This window comes from Eucalyptus grandis, chromosome 2, assembly GCF_016545825.1.
Source record: "Eucalyptus grandis isolate ANBG69807.140 chromosome 2, ASM1654582v1, whole genome shotgun sequence".
Classification (NCBI taxonomy): domain Eukaryota; kingdom Viridiplantae; phylum Streptophyta; class Magnoliopsida; order Myrtales; family Myrtaceae; genus Eucalyptus; species Eucalyptus grandis.
The window spans coordinates 45,223,797-45,244,171 of record NC_052613.1 but is presented as its reverse complement, the minus strand read 5'-3'; the positions used below and the strand labels follow the sequence as shown (position 1 = coordinate 45,244,171).

The window sequence follows — 20,375 nt, the reverse complement described above, 5'->3', positions numbered from 1 at the left end:
AAACCTTTACAGCCCTACTCTATTAAAATTCCAACTCCGCTTCATGTTTTATCCATAAATAACTTATCTGTCGAAATCCGCCGATTGAATTCTAACATCATGACCTTTAGTTTCAATCACCCAATTAAAACGTTGTTGGGAAAATTTTTATTTTTAGGTTCCAATGAATTCTTCAAAACTAGAATTCACAAGCTTTCCAATTGTCAAAAATCATACTAATCAAATTTCACATGAGAGAGAAATAAAGGCCAAACTTGTGTACCGACTGTAAAATAGGAGGAGTCTAACCTCATAATTGGATTGCGCATGACTCTTTATAGGATATCCTTTGCTCTCAAAAATTTTAAACACATCTTGTTGTTTTTCAACATGTCCAATCATGGACTTTTCGCATCTAATCTAATACTCTATTTGTAACAACCCAGTTCAACAAGAATGTGAAGTGATCACCAGGCCAAAGAGCTCAGATAAGGAGTGGCTCCATATGGTTTTTAAGATGGAGAAGGGTTACGCACAGCATAGAAGGAGAAAGTTCCTAATATATATAATTGAAATTAACTCACAAGATACATGATGGTTTTTGACATAATGGTAACCTTTATTATTGAAATTTCAATATTAAGTATGATCATGTGAGAATACTACCAAGATAGATGACTTTATGAGAAAGTGCCGATTTAAACGCCAAAGAACTTAAATTGTGAAGCTCGATATGGGATGGGTTAAGACAAACAATTCCTTGACTGATTTAATCCACTATGCCACAAGTTTGATTTCAAGGAGTTCAACCATTAAAATCAAAAGCAGTCTCAGATTGGTTTATGCCAAAAGGAATTGACTATGAAACCAATAAATTACTTAAGATTTGAATTTCATAAAACTTTTATAAAACCTAATTGTCTCATATAACCAATAAAATTGTGCCACGCCAACATTCTCGCATTAGTAGTTGTATCACAAACAAACATAGTTTAGGTGTATAATGGTCATGGCATACAAATATTAGAACTCTATTTATTTTGCGAAAATGTGACATTTTTTGAAAATGCTTTTCAGATTGTTATCTTCCAAGAAAAAAAAAAGATTTTTTCCGGTGCCTAACTAAAACCCGAAAATGAATTAAAAAAATATTTTTGTCATTTGGTATGAAAAATATGATTTGATTTTCTTAGGTAAAACTACCAAAAAATCTTAATTATTAATACTTAACTTTTTTTCTCCTTTTTCCTCAGTCGGTCGCCAGTCGCTAATCACAGCAAGGGATGAACTTGCTAATCTTGAGCAAGGCTCAACCTCCCCAGATTCAGTGAGGCCAACGAGCTCGAGCCTCGCTAGCCTTAGGCAATCTCGTCCCTTGCATATGCTGGGTTGTCAACCATCCTCATGGTTGGAGAAAGCCAAGGAAGAAGGAAAAAGAAAAAGGATAAAAATATAATTTAATTTATAAATATATATTTTTTCATAAGAACGATTGCTTCATTAACCAAGAGCCTAAGCCAAAGCGACGAGATTCAGCGCACCGCCTTCGTGAAACTAGGCTTGAGTACTAAGGATCAAAGCTTGGGAATTAGAGACTCAAGCATGACCTTTATAGACCCGGGTTTGGATGCACGAGTGCCAAGGCTTCCAGCCTGGTCTCACAAGATCTGAGCTTGGGTGCTGAAGACCTAGTCTTGAATGCTGGGAATCACTATTGAGCAGGAGGACTCCTGATGGGATTGTTGAGCGAGGGCCTAGGAATGAGTCCGGGCAAGCTACGGGAATTGACGTGCTTGGAGACGAGGGCCATGGTGGGGATTTACTATCCGTACTATCCCCAGCTCAATCTGATGGTCAGCTTGACGTCCCACACAAACCCGGGATTGATCACATTTCTCCTGCAGGACCAAGTCAGTGGGTTGCAAGTGAAGCATGGCAATGAGTGGGTGGATGTGACACCAATCCTGGGTGCTCTAGTTGTGAACATCGGTGACATCCTCCAGGTAAACTCCTGTTGAGGACTAGGAGTGTCTCTAAAGCAGCCTAGTCAGTTAAAAAGTTACATTCTTCAATGAAACAGAAATCCATTCATGTGATTTATGTTTTCCCAGATCACGTTGTTGACACCCGAAATTTTTGTCGACATTTTAAACAAATAATTTGCAAAAAAAATAAAAAAATAAATTGTTTGAAATGAAAAGATAAAAAAAAAATTAGAAATGAGGAAAAATGAAAGAGAGAGAGAGAGAGAGAGAAATAAAGAAAAAGGAGAGAAAAGAAAAAAAATAATAGAAAAGGAAGGAGGAGGGCGCACGGATTCGGTCTCACGAGCTCTCTCTTAAAACGCTCCCGCGACTCTCTGTGAAAGGGCTCTCTCTCTCTCTCTCTCTTTGGGGGCCATTTGACGAGGATCCACTCTCTCTCTCTATAACCGTTTTCTCTCTCTCTCCCTCTCGGGGTCGATTGCTCTCTTTTGCATTGCTCTTCCTCGTTCTCCGTCTTTTCTCTCGGGAGCTCTCGTCGAAGGCGAGGTTTTCTTCCATTGTGGAAAGCAAAAGAGGGAATTCTACTCATTCTCTCTCATTCATGGATCTTCACGAACACACACAAACTTGTTTTCATCTTCATGGAGTCATCGTCGAAGCTTGACATCTGGAATAAAGTAGATGCATGCTTGCACATAATCAAGCTCGATTGGATGAAGATTCATCTCTTTGAACTCTCCATTACTTGATCACAGCAGCAAGACCGAAGCTAAGTCTTCTTTCCTATCCTCTAGTTTTGACTTTGATGCGATCGATTAGTTGATTTTCTTAGCGATCTTAGGCTATTGTGATAGTTTATTCTCAGATAGTGCTTTGATCTTGATCAATTTCCTTTCAACAGATTTTGTTTATTCGATTTCATTGATTTTGTTGACGATGAAGCTGAGAAAATGCTCGTAGATTACAACTATGAAGAAGCGGTTGCGATCATCAAGTTTAAAGCCGAGGCGTCCGTTGATGAGTCTCATAAATCGAAGATTGGAGATCAACGTCAAACAAACAAAGTCCAGCGGCAATGACATACTGATGTGTTCACCTCCGAGTGTCGATCTAGAAAAAGGATTGGAGAAGAGCGATCATGATCTGCAAAAGTCATAAATCAGAGGTTGAAGATTGGTGCTGAACAGCTCTTATACCAGAATCTGACTTGGTGTTATTCACGTTCCGTGGTCCTCGAAGCAAAATCAGAGCTAAGCGCTCAATTTCCTTTTTTTCTCAATAGGCATATTCTTAGTGACCCATTTTCGTAGGGTTTCGAAAGGTTGATGAGTTTCTTGTCCTCCCCATTTTATACAGAGGGTCTTATGTCCCCCAAGCTAAGGAATTTAACATTTCATGGTTTCTTGTAACATTTTGATGGTGATTGAACTGACAGACACCTCATATTAGAAGCAGCTCATTTTGCAAGAAAAATATATAATAAAAAAAAGAAAGGAAAACAATCAATAAAATTGAAAGTGCAAGACATTAAGTAAACAATCAAGAAAAGCAGTTAAACCTAATCATGCAATTCTAAAAATATAAAAGAGAAAACAATTGGGAAAGAATGGAAACCCACAACTCATCGAGTTTTATACAATGCATGGAACCCGAGACATATGTCGGGAAAACAAATAGTACATGACAACGGTCGGAATAGACATCGAGCTCCACCATCTTCACACCCTCTCCATCTACAGGGTCTAATCTAACCCTAATCTAAGAAACATATGAATAGGTGCATACAAATGAAAGAAACAAATTTTTAAATCAAATGATATGTAAATGATGCAAAATTAACATCATATGAAAGATTAAGATGAATCTTAAGACTTCCTAATAGGGTTCAAGTCCAATCAAGATCTACTTGATGGTCAAAAATCGATATTTGTGAAATCGCGCATGTCAGCCACAAACAAAACAAAATACAATGCATGTTTAATGGTTCGTAAGACCACCTAGACAATGCACAAAAATGTGAAACTTGCACATGACATAAGGTTGAATGCGAAAAAAAGTTTGGGTAAACATTTAACCCTAAATCAGAATGTAAAGAAACCACACAAGTCATTAACATTGCAAAGTGACTTAGAACTAAGAATGTCATGCATGACAAATTTCAATTGCAATTAGCCAAATGGATGCATGATATTCACATCAAACAAGATTCAAATATGATATGCTATGCATTAATGCAAAACTTGTAACACGTGTTTCAAATGTCAAGAAGACAATGAGGCACAAGTTTCATGCAAACAATTTCATCAAAAAATCATCATAGAAATCATAGCACGAATGAAAATCAGTCTAATCTATCCTCTGAATTTCCAGAATCAAAAATTGATATGGTAACATTCATTAGGCAGGGCAACGGATCATGTCCAATGACGAGCACAAAAGCGTGGACCACTGGGTGTTGGCCAACCCTAACCAAGAGCCACATGTGTCGGTAGTAGTTTTTTACAACCCAAGCAATCGCGAGAAAGAGTTCAGACCATTCCCGGAGCTCACATCCTCAAATAAACCCATTGCTTTCCGGTAGTTCAACCTCAACGAGTACATGAGGAGATTCTTCACGAAGGAGTTGGAGGGGAAAAGTTTGATAAATTACTTCAAGGCATGATCGAGAGGTGCATAGGCCCAAAAATACTTCCCCGTGGCACTTGAGGAAACTCTAGATTCTTTCCCTAGATTGTATGGAGCGTTAAAACATATGGACTATTCATAATCTATGATATTCTGCTCTATTATTCAAAGCAACTTATTTCAAATATAACTTTCCTGAATGCACTCTAAAAAATCATTATTATTCTATTATGTTTTACGTGCTCAGGATACATAATATTGCAAGGCCTTTTCCGTCTCCTGATAAACCCTAATATGATATTCCTCTAGAAAATTATACGTATCACTATTAATTAAGTCTCATCTCTTTTCACATATCAATTACTGGATCATTAGTGTTCGTAACGATTAAAAAAAATGCATATGGACAAGCTCCCACAAATCACTAATTGAGTAGCTAGTTTGAATAGAAAACAGAGGAGTTTAATGAGCGATCTCATATCAAATCTAATAACTCTTTAGAAAAGAAAAGGAAAAATGTCGAAAATATATGTGAGTTTTATCTAAGATACCATTTACTTGTTACAGAGACAGGAGAGGGGAACAAGGTCTTCTCCTTTGCCACTTGCAACTCATTATAATTGACCTAGAAAATAATTACCAAAAAAAGTCATAAACCATTTGTAATTATGCTAATATAATCATAAATTTATTTTTTTGACCAATTGAGTCCTAAACTTTTTATAATCGTACAAGTTCAATCCTTCTAACCAAAATTGGCCGGCTGGTGTTGACGTGGCCATCGGCCGATGCTAGCAACAAATTTTTTAATAATATTTTATTTTTAGAATTATTTTATTAATTTTTAAATCTTTTTACATTTTTCTCTCTCTTTTTCCCCACCCACCTTATTCCTTTGGCTTTGGTGACCAGCCAACCCTCGTCAGTCACCAGACTAAGGTGGCTGGGTGAGCTTGCCTCGCCGTCATTAAGAGGGTGAGCTCACCTAGCCACTAGCAGGGGGAGCCCTTGCCAGATTTGGCAAGGGAGTCCTCGCCTAGTGATGGCAAGGCGAGCCCTCACTAGATCCGGCAAGGGGATCCTCGTGGTCGCTCGATCTAGCAAGTGTGCGCGCCACACTTGGAGGGAAGGCCGAGGGCGAGGGTGGCATTGATCTTGAGGACGAGGTTGGGGTCGTTGTAGTCCTTGATGAGGATGCACAAGCACTTCTTGCTCTTCTACAGCACCGTCTTCCACAGTCGATGGTGGGGCTCTTGGTGTCCCCACCCACGTACGACAAGCAACTCACCAACTTAACTAGCTGGTCCGTGTACTCCACCCCTACTAGCCCACACTCTCTAGATCGAGCGACGGTGAGGCGAGCTCGCCCACGCCCAGTGACAGTGACAGTGAGGCGAGCTCACCCAGTCGCCTCAGTCCGGCAACCGACGAGGGTTGGCCGGTCACCGGAGCCAAAGGAAGAAGAAGAAAGGAGGAGGGAGGAGGAAGGAGGAGGGAGGGGGAAAAAGAGAAAATGTAAAAAGATTAAAAAATTAATAAAATAATTCGAAATAAAAATTTTATTAAAAATTTTATTGCCAGACACCGGTCGGCCAATTTTGGCCGAAGAATTAAACTGGCACAATTGTAAAAATTTTAGGATTCAATTGGTCAAAAAAATAAGTTTATGACTGAATTTGCACAATTGCAAAAGGTTTATAACTTTTTTGGTAATTTTCCCCATATCAAATCTAATAACTTCTTAGAAAAGAAAAGGAAAAATGTCAAAAATATATGTGAGTTTTTATGTAAGATACCATTTACTTGTTACAAAGTCAAGAGAGGGGAGCAAGGTCTTCTCCTTTGCCACTTGCAACTCATTATAATTGACCCAGAAAATAATTACTTAATTTTATTTTTGGTTGGAAAATGTACCCTGGGTCCCCCCTGTCGAATGGGCTCGGTAAGCTCACGCTCCTTTGAATCTTACACAACGTCTACGTCATTCTGTCGCTTTTCATTGACTTTTTTTAATTACTAATATAAAAGCTTATTAAAAAGTTTCTTAATAATTTTATTAGATTAATGATTAGATAAGAACCATTTCATACTTAGTATATTCATTATTAAGATGACCCCTTGGTAAAGTTAATTTCATATGTTAAGTAAATTATTAGTATGATATTTAACTTTTAGTGTCTTAAGATAAACGAACTCAACATGCTCCACTATCTAAACTTATTTTTACTTATTTATATTGTTTTGCTACGAGGCATTTGTCATGAGCTGTCTATCAATATCTAATTTGTCCAAACCCACCGATCGAATCGTAACATATTACAACATTTAGCTTGAACCACCCAATTAAAATTTTGTCGGGAAAATTTTTCATTTTCTAGGTTCTAGTACAAGTTTTGAAATTAGAAATTATCAGATTTATGGGCAAAAGAAAAATATCATATCAATCAAAAGTCACTTGAAAAAAAAAACAATTAAAATTTCATACTATTGTGAGACAAAAAGAGTCCAACCTCGTGATTCAAGTACATGTAACTCTCTTTAGGGTATACTTAACTCTCAAAACATTCAAATATATCTCAATTATGTGTCTCAACCTATCTAATCACATACTATTCGCTCCAATCTAGTAGGCAATTTGATTGCAAGAAATTCAACCATTAGAGTCAGAAGAAATTGATTCAAATTGATATCACTAGTTTGTCTTTGTGGATAGAGTAGATCATATGAGCCTTTCGCGGATGCTACAATCACTCAAAACATATATCGAACGGAAAAATTACGTAGTATTGGAGTTTCGCAGAATTTTTAAAAGAACTAATCATCTTGGACAACCAATACAGTTGTGCCACATCAGCACTCAACATCATCGACAAACATAGGGTTAGCGTAAAATTGTTGCGATTCTCAAACATTAAACCGATGCATCTTCCCAAACCGTCGTCTTTGTTCCTTTCTTGGTCATTCTTTCCTCATCCTTTCACTAGCCTCCCAATAAAATAAAAACGGTAGTCTTCATAAGTGTCAGCGTTCCCTCGTATCTCCAAGTAATTGTACAATTCTATCCTTTGAAAATGGAGCAATAGTGCAAGAGAAAGTAGTTATTTTATAAAGCCATCACTTCAGTAGAAATTTCAAAATAAAATAGACTATTGTAATGCTTTCTTATTTTTGCAATGATTTTTCACCTTGTCATTTATTCATACCATCCATGACCCAGATGTTTTATTCTTTTGCCAGAACCATTTATGATTACGCAATCCCATTTTGACAAGCAAATTTTATTAGAAAAATAGTCTTAAGTTACCGTGAAATAATAGCAAGCAGATTTTATTTGTATAATAGTCTTAGGTTACCGTAAAAATAATAGCTTATTATGAATCATACATTTTTGAACGAGTGGATCCCACAATAAGTTTTAATTATTTTTTATTTAATTTTTTGTGACTATAGTAGATTAACGACCATGTCATTTCTCTTGCAAATATATGTGAATGGTGTCTCTTATTGTCCCACTCATATCGCTTCTTCGTTCTTCGTTCTTCCCTTTCCTTACGCGACGTCTTCATCCAACCCAATCCCAGAACCTTGCTCCAACCAAAACTCAAAGACTACAGCCATGGGCGTCACCGACACCACGCAACAAGCCTTCAACCGAGCCCAAGAGCTCAAGCAGTTCAAAGAATCCAAGTTCGGCGTCAAAGGTCTCGTCAATTCCGGCCTCACCTCCCTCCCTCCCCTCTTCGTCCACCCGCTCAAGACTCTCTCCACCCTCAAGCCCACCCGCCCCAGGCTCGACTCCATCCCCACCATCGACCTCTCCTGCTACGATTCCTTCTGGCAGCCCTCCATCGTCACAGAAGTGGGGCATGTAGCTCGCGAGCTTGGCTTCTTCTAGGTGGTCAACCACGGCGTGCCGACAGAGGTGTAGGATGCAAATTCCAAGATCTCCATAACTAGAACAAGAACATGCATAATTGAGTAGAAAGATTAACGCACCTGTTTTGGGATCCATCGATTTTAAAGCGAAAGCATAAAAGGATTATCCACGCATCAAGGGGATTACCCACGCAACAAGTCCTTCTCCTTTATTGCCCTCCATATCATTGGCTCAATGAGGCGGCCCCCCTCACGTTTAGCGTTAGGTAAACGCTCCTTAGGTGATGATACATGTTAGAATTAGGATTAGAGGAGAGACTTGAGCATTATTTATAGAGTTTCCAGCTAGGCACCCTCATTATGGGACATGCTCAACTCGACCCACGTTAGCCAGCTCCATATTAGACTAATTAATAAACATTCTATTTCATCTTCAACTAACCATATTTTACGGTAATCGTAAAAATAGTAAATTACAATATCAATTAATGTAGTCCACATTATGAAAACTTTTATATTCTCTCACTTGAACTATATTAATTGAAAATCGTACCGTATGTGCACACATTGGTCTAGAGATAATTCTTAATTGTCAATCCTATCACATAAAGTCTTAAACACCGAATCATAACGATAACTGCATGTATACACACAGAGCCTTCCATGGTCACGAATATTTTCAACTTTATTAATATAGATTCAATATGGTAGTGTGGCAAATGGATAACATCTCTTATAAAGAGATCCTATTTGTGAATCACCATTCTTTTACCTTAGGCGACACAAAAAAATTGTGCCACTAGAGAATGTCTTTAGGGTTCCAATGAACCCACATATGCCTTGTCCTTACGGTTAACCTTTCTTTATGTATCACAGGACATATGCACAAGGCTAATAACCGGATGCCCCTAGCTTTCACTCAAGGTTTATACATGTCGCGACCCGATCTCGCCGCTCCCTTGAAAAGGTATCCAAGGATGGGAAAGGTCGGATTTAGGGGTACTTGATCACGAAAGTTCCCTCACGGCTTGCATTCCAAAAGACGTCATCACCTCGCCTTTTGGATCAAGCCTCTCATGAGTTCCCTCTACGAGATCGCGAGCTCTCCCAAGCTCGTACACCGCGTGACAGCGGAATGTCGCGATCCATACCCACATAAGCGACACACCTAAAAAAAGGAGTCGAATGTGGATATCGAATTTAATGGTACTTTTACCATGGTAGCCCTCTCGATAGTACGCTTCACCCATTAGGATGGCATCACTTCATCCTTTGGGCTACTCCCACATCAAGTATGCTAAACCATAGTGAATTTCATCGAAACTCATACCCCGCGTGACAACGGATTTATTTATACGATCTACTTATTTATGACAACCTAAAAATAGACGGGAGTCGCCACTAGCCTTAACTTTGGGGGTCGGCTAGAAACCCAATCGAGGTTCGGGAGTGTTCCCTCGATTCCTACGCAACCAGATATCTAGGTTCAGGGACTTGGGTTACGCTAATATTGCTATTAGCGCCCTTTCGGTACCTAAACAGTATGTTGTATTTTCTAATATGTCAATGCGTTTCTTTTTACATTTTCAGGATTATCAATTCCTAGACTAAGTGATCATGCATGGTTGATCATTTTCATGCTATTCTATTTCTAAAAAAAAAGGAAAACAATCAATGAAATTGAAAGTGCAAGACATGAAGTAAACAATCAAGAGAAAGCAATAAACCTAATCATGCAATTCTAAAAATATAAAAGATAAAACACAATTAAGAAAAAAAAAAGGGAAAAAGGGAAAACCCGCAACTCGTCGGGTTTTATACAACACAAGGAACCCGAGACATATGTCGGGAGAAAAATGAATATTACAGAATAACGGTCGGAGTGAACATCGACCTCCACCATCTTCACTTCTTATCCACTTTTTGGATCCTATTCTAAACCTAATCTAGAAAATCTGGATGATTAGATGCATACAAATGAAAGAAACAATCATCACGTATCGAAACAATCAAAAGCAAGACATTCTTTTATGTTCACAAAGAGTGACTGAAGTCACAAAGTCTTCTAGATCAAATTCTAAGTGAAATCTCAAGATTTAGCATCATTATGTATTACACCTAAATCATCTATATAACGATCACACACAAAGCATATAACATGACAAACATTCAAGCCATATGACCTTGGTCCTCAATCAACCCAAAACAATGAATGAACCAACTAAAGATCACTTATTCCAAAACATGCACCATTGAATTCACTCAACATGTGTATTTAAGGCAAATGGAGCAATCAATGTGTAACCCACATGATACCTAAAACTGTTTTGTAGACAATTGATAAAGGATGTCATTCCATGAAGGAAGCACCTCAAGATTCCTAACGCATGAATTTCTAAAAAAATATTAAGAACATGAACAAATCAATCAAGAATAGATCATAGTAACATGTCACACCGTCATTCTACAACATATTGAAGGAAATTTGGGCAAATCTACTATCTCATCTTAAGACTAACAACAACTATCCACAGAAAAGACAGCATTACAGTTCAAGACAAATTCCAGATTTCAAAGCTCGATTTGAAAAAAGGAAAGGCAGGGCAAATGATGACCAAATCGCACATATAATATGTCAATGGAAATTTTGAGAAGCCTATTACAAATCTCTAGAAGACATTAAGTCCTAATAACAACATCTTCCAGCTCGTTCCGGTTAAAACAGAAAATTGCAGCAGGTCAAAACAGCAAATCAACCTAAAAAAAAACTACTGCAGAATTGACAGACTGTCGGTATTTTTCGATGACCGGATGATGTCTATTCAGGGCGTGTGACATATCAAATCGAAGCTTGAGAAGTCTATTTGCTATGTCTAAAAGGGCTCAAGACCAGAAAGCCTCATCTATCACCTCATTTAAGCCAAAACAGAAAGTGACATATCAAGGTAAATCAAGTTCAATCAATTTCAAGTTCATGATCATTGATCATCAATCCACAGAAATTCATTAACCTCAGTAGATTATATCAATATATTCAAGACAACGTATGATTAGAGAACAAACACAGATCATGCCAGAAACTATCATTGAAGAATTGAAGTCAAAATTCCCAGATTCAGCTCCTAGATTTAGTGGCTTGTTTCTCACAGCAAATGAACTTCAATTTTAATAGGCACCCTACTGATTCAAAGCTTTAAGAAATCAGAATTATTTTTCTAGCTGATTTCTTCCATTAATTTCTGCGTTTAATTGCCAAATCAATCTATTAATCACATTGACTCATTAACCTCCAAAATCCTAGAACAGATTAACATATAGCCTCGCAAATGCAGTGACATGCCATCCAAAGAGCAAGGCTGAACAAAGGAAGAAGTTTTGATTGACCAAAAGTTAAAGCACTTGTGCATGTGTACATCAGTACACAGATGCATTAAACGTAGGGATATCGGCACAGCTACACTGCATGATCCACAACCAGATGTATACGTGAGCAGTATCCAACTACTTTGATGCATTCCAAGAGCCGACATCAATGACACAGAGGATCACCAAATGTAACATTCAGCTAACCACAATTCACAAGCTCACGAACCTTAGGTGAGCAATATCCAACTACTTGGGTGAAGTTGCAGCCATACATAACTTTCTACGAGAACTAGACATATTCACAATCTGTACTGACCTAAGAACCTATACATAATCAACCGATCAATCCTACACCTTCAAAACAGGATCAGAGAACAGAAGAAACGAACCATAGTGGATGGCCATTACAAGGTGTGGACAATGGCATCATGTCGGACAAAGCAACGAGTCAGGAGTAAACTTACAATTGAAGCAGAGGCCCAAAGTTACTGCACAGCCGACTGCTTCAAACATACCTACTACCCTGATTGAGTGAGCGAGCGTCAAATCTTCGGGAAAGAGTCAGAGAACACCTAATCCAAAGCTTCCGAAGTCGAATCCAGCGAGAGAAACATACGATTGAGAAACCTCGAGCTAAGCTTCGACAGAGAAGGAGCCTCCGAAAGAACGATTGAACTCTCACTAATCCAAAGAGAGATCCCTTTGAGAGCGTCCGTCAATCCGGCCGAGCCACGCGAGGCGGTGAGATCCGAGATCCTCCAATCGGCGGTGGCGGCGACGCTGCTCTTCGACGGCGTCCGGCACGATTTGCGACGATAGGGAATCGAACAGAGCTGCTTCACCGATTCCCGATTGGATCCAGAGATCCAATCAAGGGTTTTCAACTCACCAGATGATGAACCGATCAGAGAGAGAGAGAGTCCGAGAGACCGTTCGGCCGTTTTTTCTTTTTTGAGAGGGATCCTTCGAATGCTCCGTCCAGAGAAAATCCCCCCAGAGAGCGAACCCCACCCTCCAGAGAGTTCGTGAGAGAGCCCGTCTGAGGAGAGAGAAACTTTTTGCCAAGTCCCCACCGAGAGAATCAGAGACTCCCTTTTATATTTTTTTTATTTTTCGTTTTTCTCTCCTTTTCTCTTTTTTTTTCGTTTTCCTTATTTCTTATTTTTTTTCTTTTCATTTCATTTCATTTTTTTTTGTTTTCTTTTGTTTTCTTTTTCTTTTTTTATGTTTTCATTCATTCATTCATCATTTTTTTTAAATCTTTTTGGCTCTTTATTTATTTTTTTATTTTTGCAAAATGGATGATTAAAATGTCGACGAAAATTTCGGGTGTCAACAATACAGTACCTCGAGACTTTATCAATATGTATTCAACATAATAATAACACATTCAAAAATATTTTATTGAATGCAAAAGTTGATACATATCAAACCGTTACTAAATGTAACGAACACAGATGAAACATTTATCAGAGTAAAGCCAAAATAGCTCCCACTAAACAACAACATCTCATGATACTCTTAGGCCCATGCTAATGGCATGTTACTCAAATACATATAGGCGTAGGCCTTTAATTAGTGGATCTGCAACCATATCATTTGTGAAAATATGTTATATTATTATGTCACCTTTCAGTACCGTTTCCTTTTGGTCAAAAATTTTGACCGCCATATATTTAGACCCCTTGAGACCTCTGTAGTAAATAAATAATACTACAAATTTGTTATCTTAATACAACCGTATGGGTCTATCCATAAAGTTAAAACGGTCAACTCCTTCATGAGGTTCTGGAGCCTAATAGCTCAAGTAATAGCCTAAAAGAATGTTACTAACACTGCTTACATAGTAGAATATGACATAGAACTTTATTTACTGCATTTCCTGCTAACATAAATATGTATTCTGTTATTGATCACATATCATCTTAATAGCCGGCAAAGTTTACATCTGAATATCCTATTAGCTGCAAGAATTGAACATGTCTGTAAATTTGCATATAATCTCTTGTCTTTTTTAAGTATCTTAACACTTTCTTGGCAGCAACCCAGTATGATTGATTTCTGCCTAGAAGTTCCGTCACAAAGACGATATTTAGTCTAGTGCAAATTTGAGTATACATTATACTTTTAAATGCACTAACACAAGGTACACCATTTAATTAGATTTTCTCAGTATCTAAATGAGGACAATGTGATAGATTCAGTCCATCACCCTTAACAACAGGAGCAATTCCTAGCTTGCAATGATGTATATTGAATATTTCCAAAATACAATCAGCAAATGTCCTCTGAGATAAATCTAATAAAATCCAATATTTATATGGCAATAAAAATTCTTACAGACCTCAGTACAAAAGACAAAAGACAAAAGATGCCTCAAGGTCACTACTTGTAAACAAAATATTATGTACATAGTGCATAAAAAAAAATTTCCTCCCACTAACCTTACAGTATATTGAATTACTTTGTTCCCAGTTGAACAAAATAACAACACTATAAAACTTTTAATAATATTATTTGAAAACTTGCTTAAAATCACGAATAAGACTTTTCAGTCTACACACAAGTTTATTTAAATCTGCTGTAAAATCTTCAAGTTGCATTATATAGATTTTGTATCTATTTGACGTAACTTCATATCAAAAATGAACTATTAATGCCATACCACCCGCCACGGTGGCTCTGTTGGGTAGGCTCCAGACTTCCACGTAGGAGGTCTGGAGTTCGAAGCCCCTGCAACTTTGCAGGGAGGCTGACGGATCATTTGGCGACTTACCTGGGGTGCGTGGGTGATGGTTTCCTACGTACCTCCCCAGGTTTTACTTCCCAGCTGTCGGCTGTGCGGGGGTTCCCTGGGTCACCAAAAAAAAAAAAAACTATTAATATCATGTTCACTCTGAAAGAATCTTTAAAAAATACAAATTATCATTTCTTCACTATAAACTATCCACCATTCTTTTATAGTGAAAACTTTAACTACAAGTTTAATTTTAAACTCCACAATATTTCTTTGAAATCCTTTGAGTTTTGTACACCAATTTGCAACTAATGAACTTATAATATTTAGAAAAGTCAGTAAGTTGGTATCTAATCACATACTTGATTGAAGATAAAAAAAAAAAAATAACATTTATTTATGTCGCTAAATCAACTATGTAATGGATATTGCAGTCATGCTCTTATAAATATACTATATAGTCTAATGGAATAACTGATCGTCTTTCTTTAACAAATCTCCCGAGTAAAGCTACAATCATTTCATTCTATACTTGAGAGGTTTGAAAAAATTCTATCATAAACTATATCAAGAATAGTACCTTAAATCTTAACAAGTTTAATCTATGGTATAAGAGATTCCATAATTGTTTGTACCACAATTATCTGTATAGGCAAAGACAAAGACACAGTGATTTTTCATCGTACTATTATCCTTAATAGTTTGGGAGCAACTATCATCTAAAATTACGTTGAACTGTAGAAACTTTACAGTATGTGATTCCATAATTCTTATACTTTCTTTAGGGTCATAAAATCGATACCCCTTTTAACAATTTGGGTAAGATAAAAAAATAATTCTGAGTGGATATAAATTCCAATGCACTTAATATTGGATTAGATAACCACCTCTAAATTTAATATGATTCAAGTAATTTATATCCAGTCTATAACTCAAAAGAAGTTTATGAAATGACTTTTGTATGTGAAAAAGTTGCTTTCAAAATATCAGCCCACAGAAGACTGGATAAATTAGTCTTATTAATCATGCTCATCACCACGTTCAATATGGTGCATTTATGTCTTTTGGTCAAATCTTTTTGTGAGGATTTTCAAGCATTGTAATTAAGTTACTACCCCTGAATTTACCAAGTATTTGACAAATGGCCCTTTAAGTTATTCCTTAGTGTCATACTTGTCAAAATACTCACTACCACTATTAAGCCTAACAACCTTTAAGACTAATTCTAATCGATTTATTCTTTACCTCAGTTATTTTACTTAATTATTCCTTCAACAAAAATTTGTAGAAACAACCTTTTCAACCTTATATGAGATGTATATATCATTAGGACTTAAGCACAATCTTTGCAGATGTGTCCTAATTTTGGTATTAAACAAGACATAATTTCAAGCCACTAAGGCTTCCATCATCTACCTAGTAGTGCAGCCTACAGGCAAACCACTTTTCAAGTGTTCATAAATGGAACGCTTCATGGACAATAAGCAAATCATATGTCCACTACTTAAAATTTGAAGCAATAAAAACCTTAATAACAACGGAGTTATTAATTATAGAAAATGTGACTATAAAAAATAAGCAATGAATATAATTAGCATCATATGAGCACTGTGTAACTTGATGTACAAATATACATCCAGAGAGTTACACGCATAATCATATAATTACCTTGGGCAGAATACATGACATGTAATTGTACACTCCCCACATGATAGCGATTATGAGAATATATTACAATCTTTATGAATTCATCACCTTTGGGTATATGAACCACTAGGATCAGTCACTCCTCCACCACATCATTATGTATCCCTTCATGAACTAATACACAATCACTTTCTTTGGGAGTATGACCATGCATTAGACTAGAAAACATCCCAATTATTATACGAGATAGATATTTCTCAAACCCAATCAAGCGTGCTACTCAGGCGGTCACTACTCAATTGAATCATTAAAATTCTCTCATACCAGGGATATAAACTTTACTTCTCACATACACTAAATACATCTGATTTTAACTTTAGTGATAGGGGCAGTAAATCACTAAAATCACATACCATGCTAATTACATTGCTTTATTCATTAATAAAAATCAATCATGTGTGTGTGTGTGTGTGTGTGTGTGTAAAGAACCTGAAAGACAGACTCTAATGAGATCACCGATCATAGCAACACAAGAAACTTCTCATAATAGAGAAGAAAGTATCTCTTATGCACCTTGATTACATATTACCATAACAACATAAAAGAATGCTGATCTAGAAAATCTATCATAAGTTAACATCAATAGTAATACAGGGTATACCCAATTGACAAGCTTGACAACTGATCCATTATTATTCATGAGTTTCATAAGGCAAACATAACTCCAATGCCAATAACTGATTTATTAGCCAATTTTAAGTAACAAATATCATTGTATCAACCAGTGGCCAATAAATTGGGTCAAATCACAGAACCAAATATATAAATTATAACGGTAGATACTATTACTCTACATAAATATTATCATACTCCTTAACCATAAAAAAAATGTTCAACTTGATGGACATTAACTAGTGACCAGATGAATTTAGGTATAATATGCAATAATTTAACTGACATGCATTACCCACATTCAGCAGATGTGTAAATTAGTACAATCAATTTGGTCACAAATTCTTAAGACGTCCATCATTCAAAAGTTACCAGCGTGTAAAAGAGTATGCATAAGTAACAAAAGTTTTATAACTTTTACTATTTCTCATTACCTCAATATATAATTCAAGTATTATTCCATAATGGTTATATCTCATTAAGCCAGCTTTAGCTCACAATAAAGTTTAATTTTTATTAATGAATCACACCTTTATAAAATTTATGTGTTAACATACCTGTAACCCAACACTTGTATTTCCAAAATCATAGAAAATACAAAAAAAAACGCAAAAATACACTAAAAATACACGTATTTAGGGCTTTAAATGTATTTTTGCAACCATAAAATCATCAAACATTTAAAATAAATACACCACAAGATAGAGGAGCATCATACAAATCCAATGCCACCAACCATGCGCCCATCGGAGATCCCACGCGCCCACACGAGCCGCCTAAGTGCGCGGCGCGTGGATCCCACGCACGAGCGTTCCTTGACTGGTCAAAACCAGTCCGACCGGTTGACCAGTCTGGTCAACAATTGACCGGGTCGGGTTGATCAACGGGTCAACGGTCCCGGGTCGAGTCAACGAATTGGTTCCGAATTTGGTTGCTGATGTTACCGTGACGTCAGCAAGGCACGTGCGTCACATGCACAATTGCGGCCTCCTCTGGCGACGCGTCGCCCATGGTTCTACTCATCTCGATGAGCTCAGTCCAAATATATAATCTTATTTTATTTTTATTGAACAAAAAATCACGAAAATCACAAATTATGGCAAAAATCTTATGCGTTTGAGTTCTAGAGTTATGGTTGTTCTTATACCACATGTAGGATGCAAATTACGCAATCCCAAGATCTCCATAACTAGAACAAGAATATGCATAATTAAGTAGAAAGATTAACGCACCTGTTTTGGGATCCATACCCACGCATCAAGTCATTCTCCTCTATTGCCCTCCATATCACTAGCTTAATGAGGTGGCCCCCATCACGTTTAGCGTTAAGTAAACGCTCTTTAGGTGATGATACATGTGAGAATTAGGGTTAAAAGAGAGACTTGATCATTATTTATAGAGTTCCACCTAGGCCCCCTCATTACGGGTTAGGCTCAACTCGGCCCACACTAGCCTACCCCATATTAGACTAATTAAGAAACCTTCTATCTCACCTTCGACCAACTATGTTTTAAGTTAAGCATAAAAACAATATATTACAATATCAATTAATGTAGTCCACATTAGGAAAACTCTTAAAGGAGGTCTTGGACTGCACGATCGTGGCGGTGAAGGCCTTCCATGAGCAGCCTATGGAGGCGAAGGCAAGGATCTACCAGAGGGAGACGGAGACCGGTGTGTCATTCTTCTCCAACATCAACTTGTTCCACTCCAAAACGGCTAGCTGGAGGTCAACCCTGAACAACTTTAATTGATTTCGTACTATTTCATGATTTTGATGATAATTAATTGTATAAAAGCTCAATTACCAATACGATCGTGTCAAGTGTTGGCAAATGAGATGAATTGATATATCATATATGTTTGAAAGTTAGACGATGACAAACGAAAGAAAAGAATCACTTCAACCAATGCACGGAATTATAATTAGGGATGAGTAGGGTTCTAGAATAGAACCTAGAATTTGAGAACCAGTGGGAATCTATCCGATTTTAGGTTTTAAAATATGTAGGATAGGTTTTAGATTCCAAAAATTGACAACTTGTTTGAACGAGTAAGGTCCAAATTCTAGTAGATAAAACTTGAAATAATTTTGTGTTTCTTTTAATATACATCTTTGTGTGATGGTGCGGTCCAGTCTAAACTTCCATTTTATGGTTGGACTTTTTATTTTGCTAATGCTCCATCTTCGTTTGTTTAAATATAAATTGTAGTCAGTTGATTGCAGAAAAAAAAATGGTGGTCATTAAAAGTGACGATTCATTATAAATGTTCAATTAATAATATAGATGGAACCAAGGGTTGATCCTAGAACTGATTTTGGAACTTGTGACAAGATAAAATTTAGGATATGTAATGTAAGTCCCAACTTTTAAAAAATTGAGGAGGTTCTAGGTTCCAACCTGTATGGAGCCTAAAAGTGCTCGCCCATAATAATAATACAGGGACACGCTCTAGATAATGTTGGGGCCGTAATTAGTGGACGTGGAAGAGATCCCAAGGTGTGCAGAAACGAGGTGTTGGAGTGGAATCAGCAGGTTTAACAGCTAAGGAGCCTCCTCTTGGGGTTGTTGAGCGAGGGGCTGGGATTGAGTGCCGACAAGCTACAGGAATTGACGTGCTTGGAGACGAGGGTCATGGTGGGGCATTACTATCCATATTGTCCCCAGCCCAATCTGACAGTCGGATTGACATCCCACACAGACCCAGGAGTGATCACATTGCTGCTGCAAGACCAGATCGGTGGGTTGCAGGTGAAGCATGGCAACGAGTGGGTGGATGTGGCGCCCGTCCTAGGGGCTCTTGTTGTGAACATTAGTGACATCCTTCAGGTGAACTCCCGTCAAAGACTACGACTTTCTCCAAAGCTCCTGAGTAAGTTAAATTAACATTCTACCATGAAATGAAGATCTTATTATGTAAATTTGAATTTTCCAGATCATGTCCAACGACGAGTACAAAAGAGTGGACCACCGAGTGTTGGCCAACCCCAGCCGAGAGCCACGTGTGTCAATAGCAGTTTTCTGCAACCCAAGCAATCGCAAGAATGAGTTCGGACCGTTCCCGGAGCTTGTGTCCTCGGATAAGCCTGCTGCTTTTCGGCAGTTCACCTTTAGCGAATACATGAGGAGATTCTTTACTAAGGAGTTGGACGGGAAAAGTCTGATAAACTACTTCAGGGCGTGATTGAGAGGTCCATAGGCCAGAAATTGTGATAAAAGAATAAGATGCATCCTTATAATAATGAAGGAAATACTGGATTCTTTTCTTAAATTATACTTAACCTTGTGTTATTATTGTTCTTGTAGTGGTTAATTTGCACTTATTGTTTATATATTCCTTGTGTGACGGTAACTTGTGCGATGGACGAAGTTTGTCTACTTAACTTGTTGCCAGAGACTGAACCAATTCACAGACCTAAGAACTCGACAGCGAGAATGCACGAGATGGACAGTTTACTGGCCACTGGAAAAGGAAGGCAGTATCCT

General features: G+C 37.5%; 1 long non-coding RNA gene and 1 pseudogene across 1 annotated transcript; one reads left to right on the top strand and one right to left on the bottom strand.

The window, feature by feature from the left end:
• Positions 1-8,205: 8,205 nt before the first annotated feature.
• LOC104435412 lies at positions 8,206-20,130 on the top strand (annotated as a pseudogene).
• LOC120289967 lies at positions 10,256-12,896 on the bottom strand. Its single transcript, XR_005547784.1, has 2 exons — positions 12,448-12,896; positions 10,256-12,354 (listed from the first exon to the last, which is right to left on the bottom strand). It is a non-coding gene; the product is annotated as an uncharacterized LOC120289967 (long non-coding RNA).
• Positions 20,131-20,375: the final 245 nt, after the last annotated feature.